The 25,495-nt window shown below is 40.3% G+C and overlaps 1 non-coding gene and 1 pseudogene across 1 annotated transcript; one reads left to right on the forward strand and one right to left on the reverse strand.

The window, feature by feature from the left end:
• The first annotated feature begins 6,719 nt into the window (after nt 1-6,719).
• On the forward strand, nt 6,720-6,818 carry LOC145590373 (small nucleolar RNA R71; annotated as a pseudogene).
• A 7,958-nt stretch (nt 6,819-14,776) lies between these two features.
• Nucleotides 14,777-14,882, reverse strand: LOC145590242 (small nucleolar RNA R71). The gene has a single exon (XR_014101881.1). It is a non-coding gene; the product is annotated as a small nucleolar RNA R71 (small nucleolar RNA).
• Between the last annotated feature and the right edge of the window lie 10,613 nt (nt 14,883-25,495).

Raw genomic sequence — 25,495 nt, forward strand, 5'->3', positions numbered from 1 at the left:
AAGGAGATGATGAAGTCGGTTTTCCCCACCCTACTGAATTTAAATGTGGAAAAAAATTCAATTGAAGGCTCCAAATAGGTTCGAGGGGTAGATTTCAAAAACTCACCCAAGCTTAGGTTTTCGAGGAGTACATCAAGATCGTTATCTATGCCTAGCTTGGCCATGTCCTCACGAAAATAGTGGCGGGTGGGTCTAAACCTTCGGTCTTTCATTTTGTTATATATGGGCAATTGTTTAGACCGGTTCCACAATTTTAGAGGTGGTAGAGGAGGAGGGGCGTCATCTTGGGTTGAGGGTTTTAGGATTGGCCTTGAGAAGATTGGCCGAGAGATTAGTTCGAGCGGTTTTTGCTACTCTTGAATTTCCTCAACAAATTCATTTTTACCACACAATTTCACAAAAATTCACAAGAAATACTCTAACTCCCTCAAACAAACAACAAACACCTCAAACACTCACAAACCTCCTTACAAACCAAACCAAACCCCAAAAACTACAAGGTACCTGTTTCAATCAACACAACAACCAAAATTCCAACGACAAATACCAATATCAACAATCATCCATCAAATATATGCAATATTTATCAAGAAAAATCAATCATCACTCAAAAATACCAAATTTCACAAAAACAACCATGAAACATAAAAATCATGCTCAAAATCAAGGTAAACAAACCAATGTAAAGAAATCAAGTGAAATTGACAAAAATAATACAAAGGTTAGAAGTATACCAAGATTGGAGACTCAAATTAAGCTTAGAGCACCACACACTACCGAAATTTGCCGAGAAACCACGAGAAAATTGAGTAGGAGTGATGAAATTTGAGAAATAAGGTAGATTATGTGAAGATTTGATGGAAAATTTGAAGAAAAGAGTAAGAGTTTGATGATTAAGGGTTAGGGTTTGAGAGTTTTTAGAGAGAGAAGGGGGAAAAGAAGAGAGGAGATGAGAAAATAAGAGAGGAGAGGTGCGTCCCGGGTTTAAGAAACCCGGCAACCCACGCCCTCTCCCGATCTTGCCGCGCCCTCGGGAACTCTCCCGCGCCCGCGGAGAGACCGCGGGGCAACCGCGGGGAGTTCCTGCCAAAATTTCAACATTTTTACCTGAAGTGAAGCCGTGCCCTCTCCAAATATGCCGCGCCCGCTCCTGAACTTCCCGCGCCCGCGGAGAGACCGCGGGGCAACCGCGGGAAGTTCCTGATCCAAATTTCATTTTTGTGCTGAAATGAGGGTCGCGCCCTCTCCAATTTTGCCGAGGCCTCTCTAAACTCCCCCGCGCCCGTGGAGAGACCGCGGGGCAACTGCGGGGAGTTCCTGGTTGTAAATGTTCTTTAAAGCCGAAGAGGCCCCCGAGGTCTCTCCAAGCCCTTGGGGAGCCCTCTCCCCTGCACTCTAAACTCTTCATAAAACCCCTTCTTTCTAACATGAGATGATAATAGGCAACCTACAAAACAAACATAAAACCAACACAACATAAGATCAAAAATTAATCAAGGAAAATTAAAAGAAAAGAAAAGAAAAGAAAAATGAGAAGAGAATCCGGGTTGCCTCCCGAAAGTGCTTTTGGTTAACGTCATTAGCTCGACGTGCACCACCCTCTCAAGGTGGCTTGAAAAGAATCATTTCGTGAACAAGACCAACAAACACTCCATCAAAGTACTTCTTGAGCCGATGACCATTAACCTTAAATGAAGATGAGGAATCCAAAGGAGAAATTTCCACGGCACCATTACCAAAAACATCCTTCACCAAGAATGGACCACTCCATCTTGACATGAGCTTTCCGGGGAACAACTTCATTCTAGAATTGTAGAGGAGGACTTTGTCACCTACACAAAACTCCTTTTTCTCAATCAACTTGTCATGAACCTCTTTGGAGCGAGCTTTGTAGGTGCTAGCACAATCGTAAGCATCAAACCGAAGTTCCTCTAACTCATGAAGATCCAACCACCTCTTCTCTCCCGCACTTGCTAAGTCAAAATTGATCTTCTTGATGGCCCACAAGGCACGATGTTCAAGCTCAACCGGGAGATGGCATGATTTGCCATAGACAAGGCGAAATGGAGTGGTACCAATGGGTGTCTTAAAAGCCGTCCTATAAGCCCAAAGAGCATCATCCAATTTGTCCGACCAATCCTTTCTATTGCGAGCAACCGTCTTCTCAAGAATAAGTTTGATTTGACGATTTGAAACCTCAACTTGGCCACTCGTTTGAGGATGGTAGGGAAGCCCAAATCGTTGATGCACACCATGTTTCCTCAACATCTTTTGAAAGGCATTATGGATAAAATAGGATCCATTATCACTTATCACCGCTTTTGGGACACCAAACCTTGGAAAGATGATTTTCTTAAACAACTTCAATACAACCTTGTGATCATTTGTTGGAGAGGCTATGGCCTCAACCCACTTAGAAACATAGTCCACCGCCACAAGGATATATTGATTCCCGTATGAAGAGGGGAATGGTCCCATGAAGTCAATTCCCCACACATCGAACACCTCCAATTCAAGGATAGGTTGTTGAGGCATCTCATTTCGCTTGGAAGTGTTCCCAACTCGTTGACATCGGTCACATGACTTAACAAAACCCCATGAGTCCTTGAAGAGATGTGGCCACCAAAAACCACTTTGAAGAACCTTGGTAGCGGTCTTGGAAACACCCATGTGCCCACCACTAGGGTCCGAGTGGCACATCCTCAAACACTAGGCACCTCTTAATTTGGAACACAACGCCTAAGCAAGCCATCAACCCCACGTTTGTATAAGATAGGATCATCCCACAAATAGTGCCTTGCCTCTCTTTTGATCTTCTTCTTTTGGTTCTTTGAGAAAGAGGGTGGAAACTCCCCACATGCTAGAAAATTGACCAAGTCGGCATACCATGGGAGTTCCTTCACCTCTATGGCATACAAGAAGTCATCAAGCATTCTATCTTCTATTGGTAGACCATCATCATGAATTTGATCCCCTTCAAGGCGAGAAAGATGGTCCGCCACAACATTCTCCACACCCTTCTTGTCCCTAATCTCAATCTCAAAATCTTGAAATTCAAGCACCCATCGAATCAACCTTGGCTTGGACTCTTTCTTGGCAAAGAGATACTTGAGGGCCGCATGATCCGTGAAGACTATGGTCTTGGAACCCAACAAGTAACACCGGAATTTCTCAAAAGAGTGCACAATTGCCAAAAATTCTTTTTCCGTTGTTTTGTAGTTCTTTTGAGCCCCATTGAGAGTCTTGGACATATAGTAAATCACATGAAGCTTCTTGTCTATCCGTTGTCCCAAAACACCTCCAATCGCCCAATCACTCGCATCACACATCAACTCAAAAGGAAGATCCCACCTTGGGCCTTGAACAATAGGAGTAGAGATTATGGCCTTCTTCAATCTATCAAATGCCTTCAAGCATTTGTCATCAAAATTGAACTCAACATCCTTTTAAAGAAGGTCATTAAGGGGCTTAGCAATGAGTGAAAAATCCTTGATGAATCTTCTATAAAAACCCGCATGACCAAGGAACGATTTCACTTCTTTGACATTCACCGGAGGTGGAAGTTTCTCAATCACTCCTATTTTGGTCTTATCCACCTCAATGCCTCTATTTGAAATCTTGTGCCCAAGCACTATACCTTCCTCCACCATAAAGTGACACTTCTCCCAATTCAAAACAAGATTGACTTTCACACATCTTGCCAAACACTTCTCAAGATTCACAAGGCACTCCTCAAAAGAAACACCCCCCACCGAAAAGTCATCCATAAAGACCTCCATTTCTTCCTCCAACATATCTCCGAAGATACTCATCATGCACCTTTGGAAAATAGCGGGTGCATTGCATAACCCAAAGGGCATTCTCCTGTAGGCAAAGGTCCCATAAGGACATGTGAATTTGGTCTTTTCTTGATCATTGGGGTGGATGGGGATTTGGAAGAATCCGGAATACCCATCAAGGAAATAATAAAACTTGTGCCTTGTTAGTCTCTCAAGCATTTCATCAATAAATGGAAGAGGAAAGTGATCCTTCTTGGAAGATGTGTTTAGACGTCTATAGTCTATACACATCCGCCAACCGGTGACCGTCCTAGTTGGAATGAGCTCACCCTTCTCATTCTCAACCACGGTCATGCCCCCCTTCTTTGGAACGACATGGACGGGGGAGACCCACCTAGAGCTAGAGATGGGGAATATTATTCCCGCATCCAATAGCTTGGTGATCTCCTTCTTAACTACCTCTCCCATTTGGGGATGTAGTTTCCTTTGTCGTTCAATAGAGGGAAGGGCGCCTTCCTCAAGCGTTATGTCGTGTTGGCACAAGGCGGGGCTTATACCTTTAAGGTCATCAATTGTGTACCCCAAAGCACCTTGGTGTTTTCTCAAAACACTACGTAACGCTTGAGCTTGGCTCACGCTCAAGGATGCACTAACTATCACGGGGTAAGTGGAATGAGGGCCCAGAATTCATACCTAAGGTGTGATGGTAGAGGTTTGAGCTCTACCATAGGCACACCATTACCTTCTTGTGATGTGGCCGCTTGCAAAGCTTCATTGCTTGAGATTTTCAAGCACGTTTGCTCATCCACTTCCTCCACACTCCCATCAAGTAACTCCTCATAGAAAGTCATCTCTTTGCATGATGCACCTACTTTATCTTTGTTCAACAAAACATTCTCAAGAGCATCGTTAGAAGTGAGCAAGTGCTCATGCATGGAAGACACAACAATATCAAGTGAATCAATCATCATACAATTTTCCAAAGAAGAACATGGATACTTCATGCTCTCATTCAAATCAAATTCTATAACCTCTTCTCCTACCTTAAGGGAGATCTTTGCACTCCTCACATCAATCATGGCTCTCGAGGTAGCAAGAAAGGGTCTACCTAAAATGATTGGAATGGTAGCATCTTCATCCATTTCAAGAACAACAAAATCCATGGGAAACACAAACTTCCCCACCCTCAAAGGGACATCTTCTACCTTACCTTTTGGAAATTTGATAGACCTATCCGCTAATTGCAAGGTAATGTTAGAAGGTAAGAGTTCCCCTAGCTCAAGTCTTTGATAAACCGAATATGGCATTAGGCTCACACTAGCTCCCAAGTCACATAAGGCCTTATCAATTTGCATCTTGTTAATGGCACAAGGGATGGAGAAGTTTCCGGGGTCTTTCAACTTGGGTGGCATTTTGTTCATGATGATAGCACTACAATTTTCGGTCAAATTGATGGTCTCCACAACCTCACAAGTTCTTCTCCCACTCAAAATGTCTTTTTGGAATTTGGCATAGTTTGGCATTTGGTTGATCACATTGGTAAAAGGTAGAGAAAGGTGGAGTTGTTTTAGCATCTCAATGAATCTCCCTAATTGTTCATCCAATTTGTGTCTCATGTGTTTTTGTGGGTAGGGGAGCTTGGGTCTCATAATTTCTTTCTCATAATCTCTAGGTGTCTCAACCACTACCTCATCCAATGATTCCCTATCCTCCTCATTCTCAACCAAAACCTCCCTAGGAATCTCCTTATCTACACCCTTCCTAGGCAATCTCTCCTCAAGAACCTTCCCACTCCTTGTAACAATAGCATTCACGGGTTTCTTGGGATTAAGACCTTGGGAAGGTAAAGAAGAAGGGCTTTCATGATCTTTCAAGGCATTAGCAAGTTGAGAGATTTGGTTTTCAAGCATTATATTGTGGGTCATCATTTCATTGAATTTTTTATCACTAACGGCCATGTATGTGTTCAACAACTTGGTTTGATTCTCAATTATTTCTTCCAAATTAGTCCTAGGTGAAGAAGGTTAATTGGTAATAGGAACTTTCACCTTGAGTCTTTGGAACAAATCTGGGTGGGGGACCTCTTTGAGAATTATTTTGAAAATTACCCCTTCCTTGATTGTTCCAATTACCCCTTTTTTGACTTTGACCATAACCTTGATTATGGTTTCCACCACCTTGATTATGATTACCACTACCTTGGTTATGATTTCCATAACCTTGGTTTTGGTTACCATAACTTTGGCCTTGATTACCATAATTTTGGCTTTGATTTTGGCCACTGTAACCTTGATTATTATAGCTACCACGAGAACCTTGGTTCCCTTGGTTTCTATAACCACCACCTTGGTTATAGTTGTCAAAATTGCCTTGGCCTTGGTAGTTCCTATTCCATTGACCTCTTTGATTATCAAACCTTTGACCATTGTTATTCGACACATAATTCACATGTTCACTCTCATTGTTATCAAACTCATCAACACATTCATTAGGACAAGTACTAGAGTCATGATCATACGATCCACATGCATCACAAAACAAGCAACCCATAGGCATATTATGTGAAGAGGGAGGGAGTTGAGAGTTAGAAGGAGTACCTCTCCCCTTAAATTGGGAGGGAAGATTCGAAACTTGAGAAGAGGAAGAAGTTCTCTCCAACTTAGCTTTGATTGCGGTGACCTCCTTTCCTAAGTTTTTCATTTGGGAGAAAGGTTGTTGATCGCATTTAGATGGTCCCCCGAGTACAATGAAGATTGCTTGCTTGAAGAGTCCCTCTCCCCATCTTGCCAATCCCTATAGTATGTCACCACGTCCTCAATGATGTCCACAACTTCTTCTTCGGTCTTTTTCATGATAGGGCCCCCGGCCCCTCCATCAAGGCATGACTTGCCTTGGGGACTTAAACCGCCATAGAAGATTTGGATCACTTGGTATGTTGGGATTCCGTGGTGAGGGCACTCCCTTTGATACTCTTTAAATCTCTCCCATGCTTCGTAAAGGCTTTCACTTGGCCTTTGCTTGAACCCTTGAATCAAGGCTCTTGCCTCCGCCGTCTTCTTTTGAGGGTAGAAGCGGGACAAGAAGGCCTTTGTGACATCGTCCCAAGTTCTCAAGGAGTTGGGCTTCACCTCTTTGTCTAGCCACTCCAAAGATCTTCCTATGAGAGAGAAAGGGAACAACTTGAGGCGGATGAATTCTTGAGAAACCCCATTGACTTTGATGGTGTTGCAATGTTTTTCAAACTCCTTAAGATGGTTCAATGTGCTCTCATTCTTAGCCCCACTATATTGTCTTCTCTCAATCAAGGTGATCATTGCCGGCCGAATTTCGAAGTCATTTGCCGGTGTAGTAGGTGGAGCTATGCCGCTCTCAAACCTATATGCACCGGGCACTCCAAGCCCCTTCAAGGCCATTCTAGGATTTTCACCCATGCCTTGCTCTTCTTGAATCTCTTCTTCGCTTGAAGAACTATAACCCAAGGATCTATTAGCCACTCTTCTTCTTGAAAGAGTTCTCTCAATTTCCGGATCAAGGGGAATAATGGAACGATCACGGGTTCTATGCATGCAAAACTCAAAGAAAATATTAGTAGCATGGCTACATGTGTAGCATAAAGAAACAAAATCTTTTTGTATTTTTTTTTCAAATAAAATGAAGTAGACTTAACAACAAAAGCTAAGCACCAATAGCAGTCCCCGGCAACGGCGCCATTTTGGCAAGAGGAAAATGCATGTCGTTATCTACCCTTTCCCCAAGTCAAACTAAATTTGTAAACACCTAACCAACCTTATATGAATATAAAGCAAGTTAAGGGGGTCGATCCCAAGGGAATGCAATGATGAAAACTAAAGTCTAAGTCAAGCTACCTCGAAGTCGAAATTGAGATTATGGTTGGTACTAAAGTGAACTAAATCAAGTTTAACAAGTAATCAAAGGTCGAAACACTAGGGATATGGGTTCCACATGCAAGATCAATGATAATGCTAGTTTAAAGCTCAATCAATTAATTCAAGTATTGCAATGGACAAACAATAGTAGCAATCAAGAGAGTTCAAATGCTATCCCCTATAGGCCAATCTAGTGGTCACTATGAAAGGCAAACCAAGAAGAATCACAAACAAACTCAATCAATTGTTCATGTCATTAAGAGTTGCAATGCAATCTAGATTAATCTTATAGGGTGATCAATCCTAGTCTAGTCAATCTCATGCAAAACTATGTTAACCAATTTAATTGCAACAAATCAATCAATCAAAGAGCATCAACTAGCAATTTCATTAATCAAACATGCTTCCCCCTTTCCCTAGCAACTAATCTACTCACTAATCATGGTGAAATTCAAGAACAAATAACTAGAAATTGCATTGATCATCATTCTATATCAAAATCTAATAGAAATCAAAGTATTCAACAATATCAAACTCAAATCCATAGAAAAACAAGCATCAAGAAAAAATCAAATAGCAAGTAAGTAAGAGATGAAAGAAGGAAGAGATTCTCACTAATATTGATGATTGAAAATGAAGAAATCCAAACTTGATTGATCAAATGTTGAGTTACAAATCCAAAACCAAGAACTTCTCTCCAACTTCTCTCTAGATTCTCTCTCTAAAACTAAGCTAATGAAATATTATCAAAAAAATTTGATTCAAAAAGGAAATACAATTCTATTTATAATCTAAGAAGAAAACGGCAGCTCCCGCGCCCTCTCTCGATAGACCCGCGCCCGCGGAGAAATGGGTACGGAACCCTCCGCGGGCTATCTGGGCAGTACCCGCGCCCGCGGCATCAAGGACCTGCGCCCGCGGCATCAGGGACCCGCCCTCGCGGCAATGACACCCGCGCCCGCGGCTAATCCCCTGTTCCTAAAGGCTGATCAGGGGGGCCGCGGTCTCTCTGAGTGGAGCGGCCTCTCCATTTTGCCCGCGCCCGTGGAGAGCCCTTCGGGGCAACCGCGGCAAGTTCCTGCCTCATTTTGACACTTTTGAGCATCTTGGGCCCGCGCCCGCGGCAAAATGGCCGGCGCCCGCAGCCTGCTGGAAATACCTTGGAGACCTCTCTGAGGCCTCTCCAAGGCCTCTCTAAGCCCTCTCTAGCCAAATGCTTCTTCCTTGCTTGATCATTGAGGTCCCGAATTGCATCCTTTGCTAAGGTGAATCTCACAATACCTACACAAGTAAACAAAGGAAGGAAATAAAAGGGAAAAAGAGCCAAATAAAGGAAAACACGATAAAAACACGAGAATCATAAAGAAAAGAGGAAAAAGGAGAAACTAAATGAAAGAGGACCAAAATTGAGAGAAGAAAGCATGAAAAAGGGAAAGAAATAACCTAAAAGACTACCCGATGAGTGCCAAAAATGACACTCATCAGCCAACATGATGCATTTGACATCCCGATTGGCACTTTACCATCGGTTTAGGGCAGCCTGAGTCACTTCCTCATTAGGAGCATCGGGCATTTCCTCATCAAGGACATATTTCTTTTGCTCTTGAATGAGAACAATTCGCAAATTTCTTTGCCAATCAAGAAAATTTGGCCCATTCAACTTCTCCTTGTCGAGAATTGAGCGTAATGAAAACTGGTTGTTTGAGTTACTTGAAGACATGATTCTATAATTGAAAGAATTTTAATGAAAAACCATTAATAATACTTAAATAAGATTGAATTTTAATTTATGCATATTTCAAACTTATTTAACGTCTTATTTACACATAAAATTGTCCTTATTTTGTGAAAATAAGTCGATTCCAAGATCCAAGGAAACAAAAAGTGACTAAGCATGCTTTGGCTTGTCTTAGCATTTAATCTCCCAAGGTAAGCAACGCTTTGCTAATGGCTCCAAGCCACTCTTGGTTGAATAAATCATCGCATCTAATGCTCCCTCAACAATTTATTCACTTTGCCACGACATGTTAGGACTCCATCACTCATATAGTTGAGTACAACCAAAACCAACTTGCATACCCGGTATGCCTTATGAGTCTAGGGAGTAGCAGTGATGCCTCGCTTTGGCGTAGCCCATCACAACTCTCAATAGGTCGATAACTGTTGTTTTGGAATGACAATTTTACTCAATATTTTAGGGACCCTAGGGTTTTCATGTTGGTTGATTTAAGTGAACTTAATTAATCATCACAACATTCGAAATCCTAAACATGCATCTAACATATAATTCATATATAAATGATCATAAATATGTAGAGCATAAGCATTTTGATGCATATTTGGCAACTAGCATGACCCCTTGAATTCTTCAAGTCTTCAAAAGGTCTTCTTTTGCAACTTCATGGCTTTGTCTTCCAAGAACCTCCGTTTGCAAGACTTGACCAAAATTATGCAACTACTAGTATCTACAATTAGGACTAATCTAAATATTATGGTACAAAAATACTCAACGGTACGCAGACCGTATTTAGATTTACAAAAATACATCACGAATCGCAGTCCGTATTTTCTATCCTAATCGGGCCCCACTAGTTGCCATTTTATTAAACCTGTGAGAGAATATACATTCCATTCATCCATCCACTACTTGTGAATGGCCCATGCATTTTACAACGATAAAACAAGAAACAATGCATAAACACGCGATAACTAGTAACTAATCTAGGTGGTTAATCCAATTAACACGCCTAATTAAAACTAGTCAGAGTTGTGTTTAACCGATTATGTAAATAAGCGCAACTAATATTTGATGCTCCCACTAAATTCCGCATCCAACTTAATTAATCCAATTAATTAAGCCCAAAATTTGCCAAAATTAAATTTGGCCAACGCCGCTCAAAACGGAGGCCTAGCCTCCAAAATTTTAATTAAAATAAACAAGATTAATTAAAATAAATAAAACAGCTAAAATGCAAAATAATATCGCCTTAAAACCAGGGTATGTGTGCTAATTAAGGGGAGGTGCGCATAGCCGTGACTCATGCTAAGCGTCACACCCATAGCTTAGAATACCGCATACGCGTCGACTCTTCTATGGGGCGTGCAAGAACACAAGCCACGAGGTCGCACAAGCTTGCTAGCTATGTGCACCATGCCGCAAGCTCGCAGCACAGCACACCCCTGCCGCACCAAGCCACGCACTCAAAATACTCGCACAGCCCACCGCACCACAGCAGCCATGTGCTGTGCTACGTCAGTAGCACGCACGCACGTAGCACAGCCGCAGCATGCCGCTGCTTGGCTGGTGCTGCTGCGTTGCTGCTGTGGCTGGGCGTGCATGCCACACACAAGGCTACACTTAACCATCGAGTAGCCCCTTTGGCGGCCATATGCGGGCTGCTATGCAGTCCGGCTAGCCAAGGGAGGCTTTACCTTGATTCGCGTGCCATAGCCTCGGGATTTCAATCCCAAATTTCGCGTGACAATTTCTTAATTCTAAATTAATTTTAGAACTAATTTTAGCGAGCAAAAATTTAAAATTTAAACAAGTCAAACTTAAATAAAAATCATCCAAGTGCATGTAACCAAAATTATTTCCAAGAACCATTCTTTAATAAAATTGGTTTAACTTGGTGCAAATAAATAAGGCAATTTCTCACTATTAATTTTATCAATTTAAATTAACCTTGAGATTTTGACAAAGTAAAAGGGAGTTTGGAAAAAATGAACATAAGTTCAATAAATATTCCAACTTTAATACTTGTGAAGCCTTCAAAAGTTATATCTTCCAATATGAAGATAAACAATTTTCTATCACAAGTTTCAAACTTTATGATTCCAATCAACTTAGAAATGATTAAATCAACAAAGTTCAACAAAAATTCATGGAATTTAGTAACTTTAAAGTTTCAATCACTTAATATAATTAAACATTGAATTTTTAGTACTTAGAAGCCTCAAAGAACAACAATTTCACACTTAATGCAATTAATTTGCAATTATGTGAAAAAACAAAACCCAGCTTTCAAACACAAATTACTACCAAGTAATCATGTATAAAGAGGTTTAAAAATTACATATAAAATAAGGATTGAACCAATTAAATAACAACCATAAATATGCTATTAATTTTTAAGGTTAGAAAGACTAAAAATTTTTCGTAAAAAAAAATTCCCTCGAAAAGTGCATTTCTGGTCGTTTTTTGGCTATAAACAGAGTCTTGAAAGGGTAAAACCAATTCCAGAATGCCTTTTCCACCCAAAATTCATTACTTTTGGGTCAAAATCTAGGTTGGGGAGCTGAAAGCAGCTCTAATACGGGATTAAAATTAATAAACGAGCTACTAATCTAATTAGCAACTTAAAACCAAAAAAATTAAGCCATAAAAACACCTTGAAAAATAATATGATTTTAAAATAAATAAGCGAGGCTTCGATCGCGCTGTTAGGGTTTGGTGAGTCCGACTCACCGCGGAAACAAACCCAAATTCAAGACCGCACTCGCAATAAATAAAACCATAAACATAATTAACTTGATGACATGGTTTGCCATGTGCTACGGCCAAGCAGGCCACGCACCAAGTGCGGGCTACTTAGCTGAGGCTAGCTGCCAGCACGCCACGCACAATGTGCGGGTTGCTAGCTGCTGCCTGCTAGCATGCCTCGCACATTGGTGCAGGCTACTAGCTGCCACGGCCTAGCAAGCCACGTACCAATTGTGCGGGCTGCTAGCTGTCGTATGCTAGCACAGCCACGCACACTAGTGCGGGCTGGTAGCTGCGGTATGCTAGCCTAGCCCCGCACTTGGTGCGTGCTGCTAGCATTTGCCGCACCCCAAGCACTCGGTTTTCCGATGCTGGGGGTACTTTGGTCATTGTTGATTTATTATTATTTTCACGTCTCGTCTTTTTATTATTTTCGACTCGACTTCCGACGCTAGATTTCGACGCTCCAAGCTCGAATTTCCGACGTCTAAATATTATTTACTCGGTCAACTTATTAGTTAGTTCCTAATTAATTCGTCGCTTCGGCTCGTTAGTTCCTTGGGTGTGACCCGAAAGGTGCAGTCAAGATTAAGCTGTAATAATAATTATGCATTAATATTACTGATCGGAAGCGGCCTCCACCCAGGCATTCCGATCACTTGACCTCACTGAAAAATTAGCTTTCTAATAATTCCAAACCCCCTATCAGAATAATACACTTGTTTGAAGGACACTATTCCTTTCACGCGCGCAGGGATGGTGGTGCGTGCGCACCTGATGAGCGTCATTTATGGCGCTCAAAATAATAAGATTCAGGTTCATTTTCTTTATTTTATTTTTAATCATTCTCATATAATTTTCTTCGTTTTATTTGATTTTCCATTTTTGTAATTCACTTTCGTTCTCGATTAGTTTTTACGAGTTTTTCATATTTTTAGTTGACAATTCATAGTTTTAGTTTTAGTTTTATTTTGTTATGCTTTCTCTCTCTTTGTTTTATTTGTGTTTTGTAGGTGAACAATCAAGTCAATTTGCTCATTTTGGGACTGCCTTGCTTGCGGGCATCATCTCGAGTGCACTAATGATAAGGATGCTCGAGAGCGCGGAGTTTGATCAAGCAAAGCAAAGGAGCCAAGGCCTCGTGCACCACGCAGGGGTGCGCGTGCGTGTGCGCAGACCCAGCTGTGCACGCGCGCGGCTGGTCGGTGCGTGTGCACAACCCTGTGCAACCCCCTTTGCTTGATTTTTCTATTTATAGATTTTGACTTTCTTTTTTATTACGACTTAACTTTTGTACTTGAGATATAATTTTCCAGAAATAGTAGAGAGAGAAGCTTAAGATTTACTTGTTTGTACTTGAATTTGATTTTAGATTTCAATTGCTTCTTCAATTCAGTGAAAGTTTGTAAGATTTCTTTCCCTTGATTTTTCTATTAGTTGTGTATATGATTAATTAAACTAGGAGTGATCAATCTATAAGATTAAACTAGATTGCATTGCAAATTTCAATGACATGAACCCTTGATTTGAGAATTGCTTTAATTGATTGAATTTGATTGTGATTTTCCTTGTTAGCCATTCATAGCGAACCATATCTTGGCTTATAGGAGATAGATTTTGGATTCCTTTGATTGCAACAATTATTTGTGCCTTGTGATGTTGAATCGATTGAGTGATCTATAAATTAGCATAATCATTGAGCTTGCATGTGGAACCAATATCCCCAGTGTTTAGCATATTGAATTCTTTGATTTGTCTAGCTTTTTGACATCTTAGTTACCAACCACAACCATTTATATTCTTCGAATTAGCTTAACATAGGCTATAGCATCGTTCCTACACATTTCTTTGGGTTCGACCCTTGACTTACCATATACTTGTATTAGGTTGGTCGAGTGTTTACAAATTAAGTTTGGCTCTAGGGAGAGGTAGATAACGACCTACATTTTCCTCTTGTCAAAATTGGGGCCACTGCCGGGGAATGATATTGGTGCTTTGTTATAATTGTTGAGTCTATTTCTCCTTTAATTGAAAATACAAAAAGATTTTATTTTAGGCTATATTTGTAGGCGTGCTACTAACCATTTCTTTTGAGGTTTTATGCATAGAGCATGTGGTCATTCACTAGTGCCATTTGATCCGGAAATTGAGAGAACTATTTCAAGGTTGAGGGGTACTAGACGATCTATGAGCCCTAGCATTTCAAGTGAAGAAGAACCACAACAAGAAGAAAAAGCAAGAATGGGAGAAAATCCGAGAGTGGCATTGAAAGAATTGGGGATTCTCGGTGCATATAAATTTGAGAGTGGGATTGCTCCACCTACAACACCGGCAATTGATTTTGAAATAAGACCGGCAATGATCACTTTGATAGAGAGGCGGAAATTTAGTGGGGCCAAGCATGAAAGCCCACTATACCATCTCAAGGAGTTCGAAAAATATTGCAATACTATCAAGGTTAACGGAGTTTCACAAGAATTCATCCGCCTCAAGCTCTTTCCCTTTTTTTCTTATAGGGCGTGCTATGGAATGGCTAGACAAGGAGGTTAATCCGAATTCTCTAAGGACATGGGATGAGATTACCAAGGAATTTCTATCCCGTTTCTACCCTTAAAAGAAAACGGCGGAGGCTAGAGCTTTGATTCAAGGTTTCAAGCAAAAGCCAAGTGAGAGCATCTATGAAGCATGGGAGAGATACAAAGAGTATCAAAGAGAGTGTCCTCATCACGGAATTTCAACCTATCAAATCATTCAAATATTCTATGGAGGCCTTAGCCCTCAAGGAAAATCATGTTTAGATGGAGGAGTCGGAGGTCCTGTCATGAACAAAACGGAAGAGGAAGTGGTGGACATACTTGAAGACGTAGTGAGGTTGATCATCTAAATGCAATCAACAATCTATCCTCACAAATGACAAACTTGGGGAAGGAGATGTCCGCTATCAGGGCAAAGTTGGAAAGTGCAACCTACCAAGTTTCAAGTCTTCCCTCCAAATCTACGGGGAGAGGTATGTCTTCTAATTCTCAAACCCCTCCTTCTTCTAATAAAATTCCTAGAGAATGCTTGTTTTTTGATGATTGTGGGTCGTATGATCATGATGTTTCTAGTTGCCTTCATGCATGTATGGATGTCTGTGATGATCAAGATGGAAATGTGAGTGAGCATGTGAACTATGTGTCAAATAATCATGATTCTAGGTTTGAGAATCAAAGAAGTCAATAGAATAGGAATTACAACAGTCATGGCAGTTTTGATAACTATAACCAAGGTGGTGCTTATAGGAACCAAGGGAACCAAGGTTCTCGAGGTAACTATAACAATCAAGGTTATAGTAGCCAAAATCAAAACCAAAATTATGGTAATCAAAACCAAGGTTATGGGAATCATAATCAAGGTAGTGGTAACCATAATCAAGGTTATGGTCAAAATCAAAGTAGGGGTAATCGGAACAATCAAGGTAGAGGCAATTTTCAAAACAATGCTCAAAGATGACCTCTACCCGGATTTGCTCTAAAGATCCAAAATGATAATTCCTATGTTCAATCCTCTTCTTCTTCACATAGAACAAATTTGGAGGAAATCATTGAAAATCAAACAAAGTTGTTGAACACTTACATGACCGTAACTGATAAGAAATGTAATGAAATGATGATTCATAATAAGATGCTTGAAAACCAAATTTCTCAACTTGCTACTACTTTGAAAGACCATGCTAGTCCTTCTTCTTTACCTTCCGAAGGCCTATATCCTAAGAGACCGGTCAATGCTATTGTCACAAGGAGAGGTAAGGTTCTTAAGCAGAGTTTGCCTAGGAAGAGTGAGACCAAGGAGGGCATAAAAGAGGTTTTGGTTGAAGATGAGAGAGATGGTGCATCTTTGAGTGAGGGTGAGATTGAAATGCCTAGTGATGTGAGAGTGGAGAAAGAAATTGTGAAACCCAAGCTTTCTTATCCACAAAAATTCATGAGACACAAGTTAGATGAACAATTTGGAAGATTCATTGACATGCTCAAGCAACTTCACCTTTCTCTACCATTTACCGAAGTTGTAACCCAAATACCCAACTACGCAAAATTCCTTAAAGACATTTTGAGTGGTAGGAGAACTTGTGATGGTGTAGAGACGGTGAACTTGACCGAGAATTGTAGTGCAATCATAATGAACAAGATGCCACCTAAGCTAAAAGACCCCAGAAACTTTTCCATCCCTTGTGCCATTTATAAAATGCAAATTGAGAATGCCTTGTGTGACCTAGGAGCTAGTGTTAGCCTTATGCCATATTCGGTGTACCAAAGACTTGAGCTAGGGGAACTCTTACCTACTAACATCACTTTGCAATTGGCCTATAGGTCAATTAAGTTTCCTAAGGGTAAGGTAGATGATGTTCCTTTGAGGGTTGGGAAATTTGTTATTCCGGTGGTTTTTGTGGTGCTTGAGATGGACGAAGATGCTAATATTTCTATCATTCTAGGGAGACCATTCCTTGCTACTTTGGGTGCTTTGATAGAGGTGAAAAGTTCAAAAATTTCACTCAAAGTAGGGGATGAGGTGATAGAATTTGACTTGAATGATAGCATGAGGTATCCAAGTTCTTTTTTAGAAAATTGCATGTTGATTGATTCTCTCGATCATGTTGTGTCTTCGATGCATGAGCAATTGCTTACTTCTAACGATGCTCTTGAGAATATTTTGTTGAATAAGAAAAAGATAGGTACTCCTAGCAAGGAGATGGCTTTGTATGAAGATGTGCTCAATGGAAGCTTTGAGGATGTTGAAGAGCAAATGTGTTTGAACATTTCTAGCCAAGAAGCGTTGCAAGTGGCAACATCGAAGGAAGGTAAAGGTGTTCCAATGGTTGAGCTCAAACCTCTTCCATCACACCTTAGGTATGAATTTTTGGGACCAAACGCCACTTTTCCCGTGATTGTTAGCTCTTCTTTGAGTGAGCATCAAACTCAAAAGTTGTGTGGTGTTTTGAGGAAGCACCGAACTGCTTTATGTTATACCATTGATGATCTCAAAGGTATAAGCCCTGCTTTATGTACACATCACATAACTATTGAGGAGTATGCTTTACCTTCTATTAAGAGACAACGAAAGCTACACCCCCAAATGGGAGAGGTAGTGAACACGGAGATCACCAAACTTTTGGATACGAGAATTATATTCCCCATTTCTAGTTCTAGGTGGGTCTCTCCCGTTCACGTTGTCCGAAAGAAGGGAGGTATGACCGTCGTTCAGAATGAGAAAGGTGAACTCATTCCGACGAGGACGGTCACGGGATAGAGGATGTGTATAGACTATAGACGTCTAAACACATCTACAAAGAAAGATCATTCCCCCTTCCTTTTATTGATCAAATGGTTGAGAGACTAACAAGGCACAAGTTCTATTGTTTTCTTTATGGTTATTTGGGATTTTTCCAAATCCCTATCCACCCGGATGACCAAGAGAAAACCACCTTCACTTGTCCATATGGTACATTTGCTTATAGGAGAATGCCGTTCGGCCTTTACAATGCTTCTGCGACATTTCAAAGATGCATGATGAGCATATTTGGAGATATGTTGGAAGAGGAGATGGAGGTTTTTATGGATGACTTCTCCGTATGAGGTGTTTCATTTAAGGCATGGCTTGAAAATCTTGAAAAATGTCTTGCAAGGTGTGAAAAGGTGAACTTGGTCTTGAATTGGGAGAAATGTCACTTCATGGTGGAGGAAGGCATAGTCCTTGGCCACAAGATCTCTCACAGTGGGATAGAGGTGGCTAAAGCTAAAATTGAAGTCATTGAAAAGCTTCCACCTCCGGTGAATGTAAAGGGAGTGAGATCTTTCTTAGGGCATGCCGGGTTTTATAGAAGATTCATCAAGGATTTCACGCTCATCGCAAAGCCCCTCAATGATCTTCTTTAAAAAGATGTCGAGTTTGTGTTTGATGATAAGTGTTTGGAGGCATTCAATAAGTTGAAGAAAGCTTTAATCTCTACTCCTATTGTTCAAGCTCCAAGATGGGATTTACCATTTGAGTTGATGTGTGATGCAAGCGACTCGGCAATAGGAGGTGTTTTGGGTCAAAGAGTGGACAAGAAACTTCATGTGATATATTATATGTCCAAGATTCTAAATGGAGCTCTACGGAATTACACTACAATGGAGAAGGAATTCTTGGCTATAGTTCACTCTTTTGAGAAGTTCCGTTGTTATCTATTGGGTTCCAAGACCATTGTCTTCACGGTTTATGCGGCTCTCAAGTATCTTTTTGTAAAGAAAGAGTCCAAGCTAAGGTTGATCCAGTGGGTTCTTGAGCTCCAAACCTTTGACATTGAGATTAGGGATAAAAGAGGAGCGAAAAATGTTGTGGCGGACCATCTTTCTCGTTTAGAAGATTCTCAAACTCATGATTATGGTTGATGACTTCTTGTATGTTATTAAAGCAAAGGAGCTCCCATGGTTTGCCGATTTAGTGAACTTTCTTGCATGTGGGGAGTTTCCTCCTTCCTTTTCTAAGAACCAAAGAAAGAAGCTCAAGAGAAAGACAAGGCATTATGTGTGGGATGACCCCATCTTATACAAGCAAGGGGTCAATGGCTTACTTAGACGTTGTGTGCCAAACGAAGAGGTGCCTAGTGTTTTGAAAATGTGTCATTCGGATCCAAGCGAGGGCCATATGGGTGTCTCTAAGACTGCCACTAAGGTCCTTCAATGCGGTCTATGGTGGCCGCATCTCTTTAAGGACTCATGGGGCTTTGTAAAGACATGTGACCGATGTCAAAGAATTGGGAACATCTCCAAGAGAAATGAAATGCCTCAACAACCCATACTTAAGTTGGAAGTCTTTGATGTATGGGATATTGATTTTATGGGGCCATTTCCCTCATCTTTTGGAAATCAATATATTTTTATGGCGGTCGATTACGTGTCTAAATGGGTCGAGGCCATTGCCTCCCCAACTAATGACCACAAGGTGGTTATGAAGTTGTTTAAGAAGATAATCTTTCCAAGATTTGGGGTACCAAAGGCGGTGATAAGCGACAATGGTTCTTATTTTATTCACCATGCTTTTCAAAAGATGTTGAGGAAGCATGGAGTCAAGTGGAAGTCTCTAATCGTCAAATCAAGCTCATCCTTAAAATACGGTTGCGAGGAATCGAAAGGATTGGTCGGAAAAGTTGGACGATGCTCTTTGGGCTTATCGTACGGTTTTCAAGACACCCATAGGTACCACTCCATAACGCCTAGTCTATGGCAAGTCATGCCATCTCCCGGTTGAAATTGAACACTGTGCTTTGTGGGCAATCAAGAAGATAAATTTTGACTTGGCAAGTGCGGGGGAGAAAAGGTGGTTAGATCTTCATGAGCTAGAGGAGTTTTGGCTTGATGCCTATGATTGTGCTAGTGTGTACAAAGCTCGTTCCAAGGAAACACATGACAAGCTTATTGAGAAGAAAGATTTTTGTGTTGGCGATAAGGTTCTTCTCTACAATTCAAAAATGAAGTTGTTTCCCGGGAAGCTCATGTCAAGATGAAGTGGTCCTTATTTGGTCAAGAATGTTTTTCCAAGTGGTGTTGTAGAGGTCTCAATGATGGATTCTTCTTCTCCTTTTAAGGTCAATGGCCATTGTCTCAAGAAGTATTTCGACGGTGCTTTTGTTGGCCTTGTTCACTCATTGATTCTCCGACAACCACTTTAATTGGTTGAGGACGTCGAGCTATGACGTTAAACAAGCGCTACCTGGGAGGCAACCCGGTTTTCTAACTTTTTTTTTTCTTTTGATTTTACGATTTTCTAGATTCCTTTTATCCATGAGAATTTTTCTTATTTCTCTTTATTTGTGTTTGTTCTCTTGATTTTAGGTACCATGAGATTGGATCGAAGAAATTTTCCAACAATTTTGGTGTTACTTCAAGATTTCATGAGTTTTGGTTAAGCTTAGGTGAAGGAGTTCGTTGGGGTAATATGTTATCGTGTTTGCATTTTCATTTATTTTTATATTCACGATCGAGTAAATTTTGGATTATTTTTTGTGAAATTTTTGGGTACTTGATCATCACACTCGATATCGCCGGTGAGAATACAAACACGAAAGCATATTTAAGGGTATTTTCCCTAGCCTTTTGCTAAATTCTTGCCAGATTTTTAAACACAATTTGATCACCCTATGGTGCGCACGCACCCCATCCCGCGCGCACGCACCACAAGGGTCAGCAAATTTTAGCATTTGGACAAAGAAAAATAGCCTTCCCCGAGCTACATGTGGTGCGCACGCACCAGGCCCTGCACGCACGCACCACAACAGTTAGGGGTTTCAAGGCAAAAATTCCCCCTAGCATGCTCCAGCTGGTGCGCACGCACCAGCCGCAGCAGCCAGGTGTGTTCAGCGCCCCCTTTTAACCCCAAAACGCATCCCTTATTACTCCCTTCTCTCTCCCCGTATTCTCCTTCATCCCTATACCCCCCCCCCCCTCTTTTTTTTTCTCTTTTCAACTCCTTCAATATCTTTGAAAATCAAACAACTTAATCCTTTTTCATTTCAATTCATCACTTGTTACATTAATCTCACCTCAAATCTTTCAAAAACAAAACAAAAAAATCTGAAAATTTTCGATTCTATTTTCGAAAATTTGGGGCTAATTCGAATTATTAAGGATTTGTTTTGGTGCTTGATTCTTGTCTTTGGGTGATCTATTTGCTCTTTAATCTTCATTTTGGGCAATTTACAAGTAAGTCAAGGCTTCATTGAGGTATAATTTCTTATTTTCTAGTCATCTTCTTCCTCATTGTTCAAGCTTAAAACCCTTGCTTTTTCTTTCATGGTAGAACTCCATTGTTGGTGCTTTTAGCTTGTAATTTGTGTTGAATGATGTTATTGGATGTTAAAATGAAGCTTTTTCATGATGAATTTGTTTAAATTGATTGAATACTTGAATCAACATTGTTGGTCATTTTCTCTCTCATGGGTATTCTTTATGATGGTTTTATTTCTTTGATAATTTAATTTTTAAGATTATTTTGCTCAATTTGATTCATGATTTGGTCTCTTATGTTCAATTTTGCCTTTAATCCATGCCTACTTGCTTCATATTCATTATTCTATAGTAATGGCATTGTTCATATGTAGCCATATCTTGCTTCTATTTTGAGATAATTGCATTTGTGCTTGATTCTCGAGCAATTATTTATGCTTATTATTGAAATATGAAAAATGTAAAGATTTGCTCATGAGTTGTTTTCCTTCTTGTAGATGGCTCCAATCCGTCACAAGAAGCAGGAAAGATCAAGTTCAAGCAAACCTAGGCATGTTGTTCCACCTCCTCCCGAGGTAGAAGAAACATACGGCATTGAATTTTCTAAAGAATCACATTGGGATCATTTCAAGCGTCTATCCAAGTGGAAGCTAAGACCAACAAGATTCTACGATAAAGCAACAACCAAGTTTCTCGGCATAGATGAGGATGTTCGGCTTCTTGCAAAGGGCCATGATCTTTTAAAGTTCTTGAATTTGAGTGCCCCTACATATGCTAGGGTGACCTACGAATTTCATTCTTTTCTTGAAGTAGTCCGAGAACCGGGTGACGATTCCTCAAGGATTTTGACTTTCTAACTTTTCAATCATGATCACTCATTGACGGATTCTCAACTATGTTCATACTTCAAGTTTCCATGGGCCGAGGACGCGGATCATTGTATCTATCCGGCACATAGTAGAATGGAAAATGACCATGGATATAATGAGCAACGTTGGTGGAGAAGTATCTCGGAGGAAGGAAAGTATGAGCCTCGAAATTCCAAGACCGCTTCCATGATTCATTCGGCTATGCGGTATTTCAACCTTCTCCTCATTTACGCTCTTTGCTCCAAGGACTCTTTGGGAGCTATCTCCCGAGAGGAGCTTGTTGGTTATGGATAGCCGACCAAAACGACTTTGAGATTGAGCTAGTGGATTTCACGAATCATTTGATCAATCGATTCTTGGATATCCGTGATGGAGTTAGCCTATCGGGGAGCATCCAATTGGGAGGGATGAATTCTATCCTAGCTCTTTGCATCAATGACGACTATAAGGCTTTGTTAAATGAGCTTCCCCCAATTATTGATCCCGAGAAAAATCTTCTTCTCATTTCCTCAACATCTCCGCCCTTGTGAACGAAAAGTTCCTCGATCGTACTAGAAAGGATGATGTTTTCATTTGGAAAGTTTTCCGGATTAAAGAATGGTTCTTAATCCCATTCAAAGAGGCAACTACCCGACCAAAAGAGAAAGATTCCTTGTCTTGGAGGCCACCGGTGCGAGATATTGATCCTTCTATTCGACGTAGGACGAATCATACAAGAGGCTGCTCAACCAATGATTTCTCATCGAATATTCAAACTATTCCCACGGTTGAATCGGAAGGTACGCCTATTCCTTCCCCCTCTCCTACTCCTTCTACTTTTGATTTGTCAACCATTCTTGCTAGGCTTGATTCTTTTTCTAATGTGTTATATTCTATGCCTTCTATGCAAAACCCTAATCTTGGTTTTGACTATCATACAAATCAATTGTACGATTTGCATGTTTGGAGGGGGGAGATCGAGCCCTATGTGAATTACCCGTATCTCCCGGTCCAACAAGGACCTATCCCTCAATGGGTGCCTTTTGATCCTACCATTGGTCCTCGGCCTTGCTACCCTTATTGGGAGGGCCCTCATGTTCACCCTAGTTCTATCATAGGCACCACCCCGGCCACTTACGACTATCGGCGGCCCGGTGGTTGTGATTATACATATGATCCGGCTAATCCTTCGCCCTTTCCAGACCCTGAGACTTTTGGAAGGCGGGGTAGGTCGGGGTGAGCCGGTCTTAGATGATTGGTCTCTTTATTTTGAGGTTGATAGAGCTAGGAGGGAAGGTAGGTTTAGGGGTAAGGCTCCCATGGATGTGAACGAGATGGCTAGCTCTAGTCATATGATGGAGACCGGTGAGGGGAGTTCTTATTCTACCCCTTACCATAGTGCGGAGTGATACTACCATGGCTACCCCCCTTCTTATGTGCTTTATATGATGTTTCTCTGTTGCTTATATGTCTTTAGGTTTAGAGTTAGGGGGGTAGTCCATTTTAAGCTTGGGGGTGCTTTATATCGTTTGTTTCTGTACTTCACCGTTTCCCCCCCCCCTTGCTTTTGTAGTTCATTCCTGGTCTCATATGCTTCCGGTTTGGTATTGATCTCTGTGTCTTTTAGTTTTATGATAATGATGCTGTATTTCTGCTGATTTCTCTGCCCGGTTATTGGCTTTTATTGCTTGTTTCGCTGATCACTGTCCATTGAGTTTCTCTGTGTCTCTGTTATGATGATTGTTGTTGATGACTCTCTGTTATCTTGTCTCCTAATACCGCTTTAGTCTGATGATTCTGATTCTTGTTGCTATTATGACTTGATTTTTCTTTATTTTTATGCATTTTATTTTCTCTTTTCTTCTTTTCTTTTGTATTGAAGTTACTAACAATTTTCTTTGTATATAGTTTTTTATTTCTCACCTTGCTCTATTGCTTGTGCTTTAGATTTCGACGTTTAATAAAGGTGCTATTTCGCCTTGTTTAATGTGTAATAGCTTTGGCGCCCAGCGAGATCATTCTTTTTCTTTTCTTGGTTGCTTAGTCTAGGATTAGTTCTAGGAGAAGTTGAATGGTTCGAGGTTGTTTGCTTTTTAACACCCTAGTGCGTTTGGGAACATTGGCGTTGTGGTCGAATGTTCACTTGTTTGTTGATTGGGATTTATGTGTGTTAGCATTACTTCCTTATTTCTTTCTACTTCTCCTTTACTTTTCTATTTTTCTTTCATTTCCCTTTTCTTCTTTTTCTTTTTCTTTTGGTTTTCTTCTTCCTTCATGTTTTCCTTTTCTCTTTTTCTTATTCTTTTGTTTTCTTTTTATCCCTTGTTCTCTTTATTTTGTTTTTAGTCCTTTTATTTTCTTCCCAAAAACCAAAAAAAAAAATAAAAAAATAAAAAATAAAAAAAACAAACAAAAAAAAACAAAAAAGGAAAAAAACGAAAAAAAATATAAAACAAAACTTGTTTTTGTGAATATGAATAAAATGTTTTTGAGGCATTGCTTTTCTTTCTTCATCTTTTTGCTTTTACTTTGGACTTAGTACCACTTGAACTTGCACATTGGCTATTTTTCTTGCTAAATACAATGGTTTGCACGGTTTGAGAGTTTCTTTGGTTGACTCTAGGATAGGGTATCCTAAGGTAGCGGTTTAGACCTTTTGGGGCCTTGAAGCCGGATTCTTTTGCTTTGTGGTAAGACAGAGGTGTTTCCTTTGGTGGATTTAACAACTTTAGTAAGTTTTTGCTACAACCGTGTGAGGATTTTTCTTTTTCAAGCCTTCATCATTTTTGATTGTGTGGCGTGGATCCTTAACCTTTGCATACCTAATCTTGAATCTTGACTCATAATTCTCAAACATGAGACCGAACCAACTAGGAAGGACAAAGGCAATTTTTTCGGGGTGGTAATTTTTCATTTCTAGGATTTTCTTCTTTCTTTTTAGTTCTTTGGGTTTACATTTGCCATCTTGCTAACCATTTGAGCCTTTCCCTTCTTTTCATGCCACATCTTTAGAACTTTGAGCCTTTTGTTTCTTTTTGTTCCATTATTGGTTTTTGTGACACAAATGGTCATATTTTTGGAGTTTGTGGTCTAAAAGGTTGAATATTGGTTTTATTTGTAAGCAAGCTCTTTTTTTGTATATATTGCGAATAATGGAAAATGAATAAATCGAAAAAGCTGTCCAAAGTTAAAAAAGGCAAGGACATAATAAATGCAAAATCGAAAAAGCCATCCAAAGTTAAAAGAAGCGAGGACAATTTCTTTGAAACAATGAAATTTTTTTTACAAAATAGGAGTGAAAATGTGAAAATTCAAAAACAGTTTGATGTGATTCTTTTCCCTTTTCAAGCATTGAGGACAATGCTTCCTTTTAGCTTGGGGGAGAAGCGTTTACGCTTTTTGTATATATGCTTGTGGATATAGCCTTGAATAAGCTTGGGGGTATTAGTTTGTTTTTTTTTGGTGACTTCTTGGTTTTGGTGTCGAGGCTTGGCCAATCTTTGTTTCATGACCTAGGTGTACCACCAAATTCTAAATTTTAAGCCTACCCCTAACCTTTTGTCCTTACGTTACAACATTTGGGAAAGTCCTTTCGACCTAGTGGTTGGGTCATATACCGAGGGAGGGAATTATGAGTTAAAGCCTAAGGAAAAGGTATGCAAGGTTAAAATGTCGAGAACCCTCAAATTTTATTCTTTTCCGGTTCCTTTGAGGAACCATAGACACGCTTACTAAGGGAAGATTTGAAGCCATT

This window comes from Chenopodium album, chromosome 17 (assembly GCF_948465745.1).
Source record: "Chenopodium album chromosome 17, dcCheAlbu1.1, whole genome shotgun sequence".
Taxonomy (NCBI): domain Eukaryota; kingdom Viridiplantae; phylum Streptophyta; class Magnoliopsida; order Caryophyllales; family Amaranthaceae; genus Chenopodium; species Chenopodium album.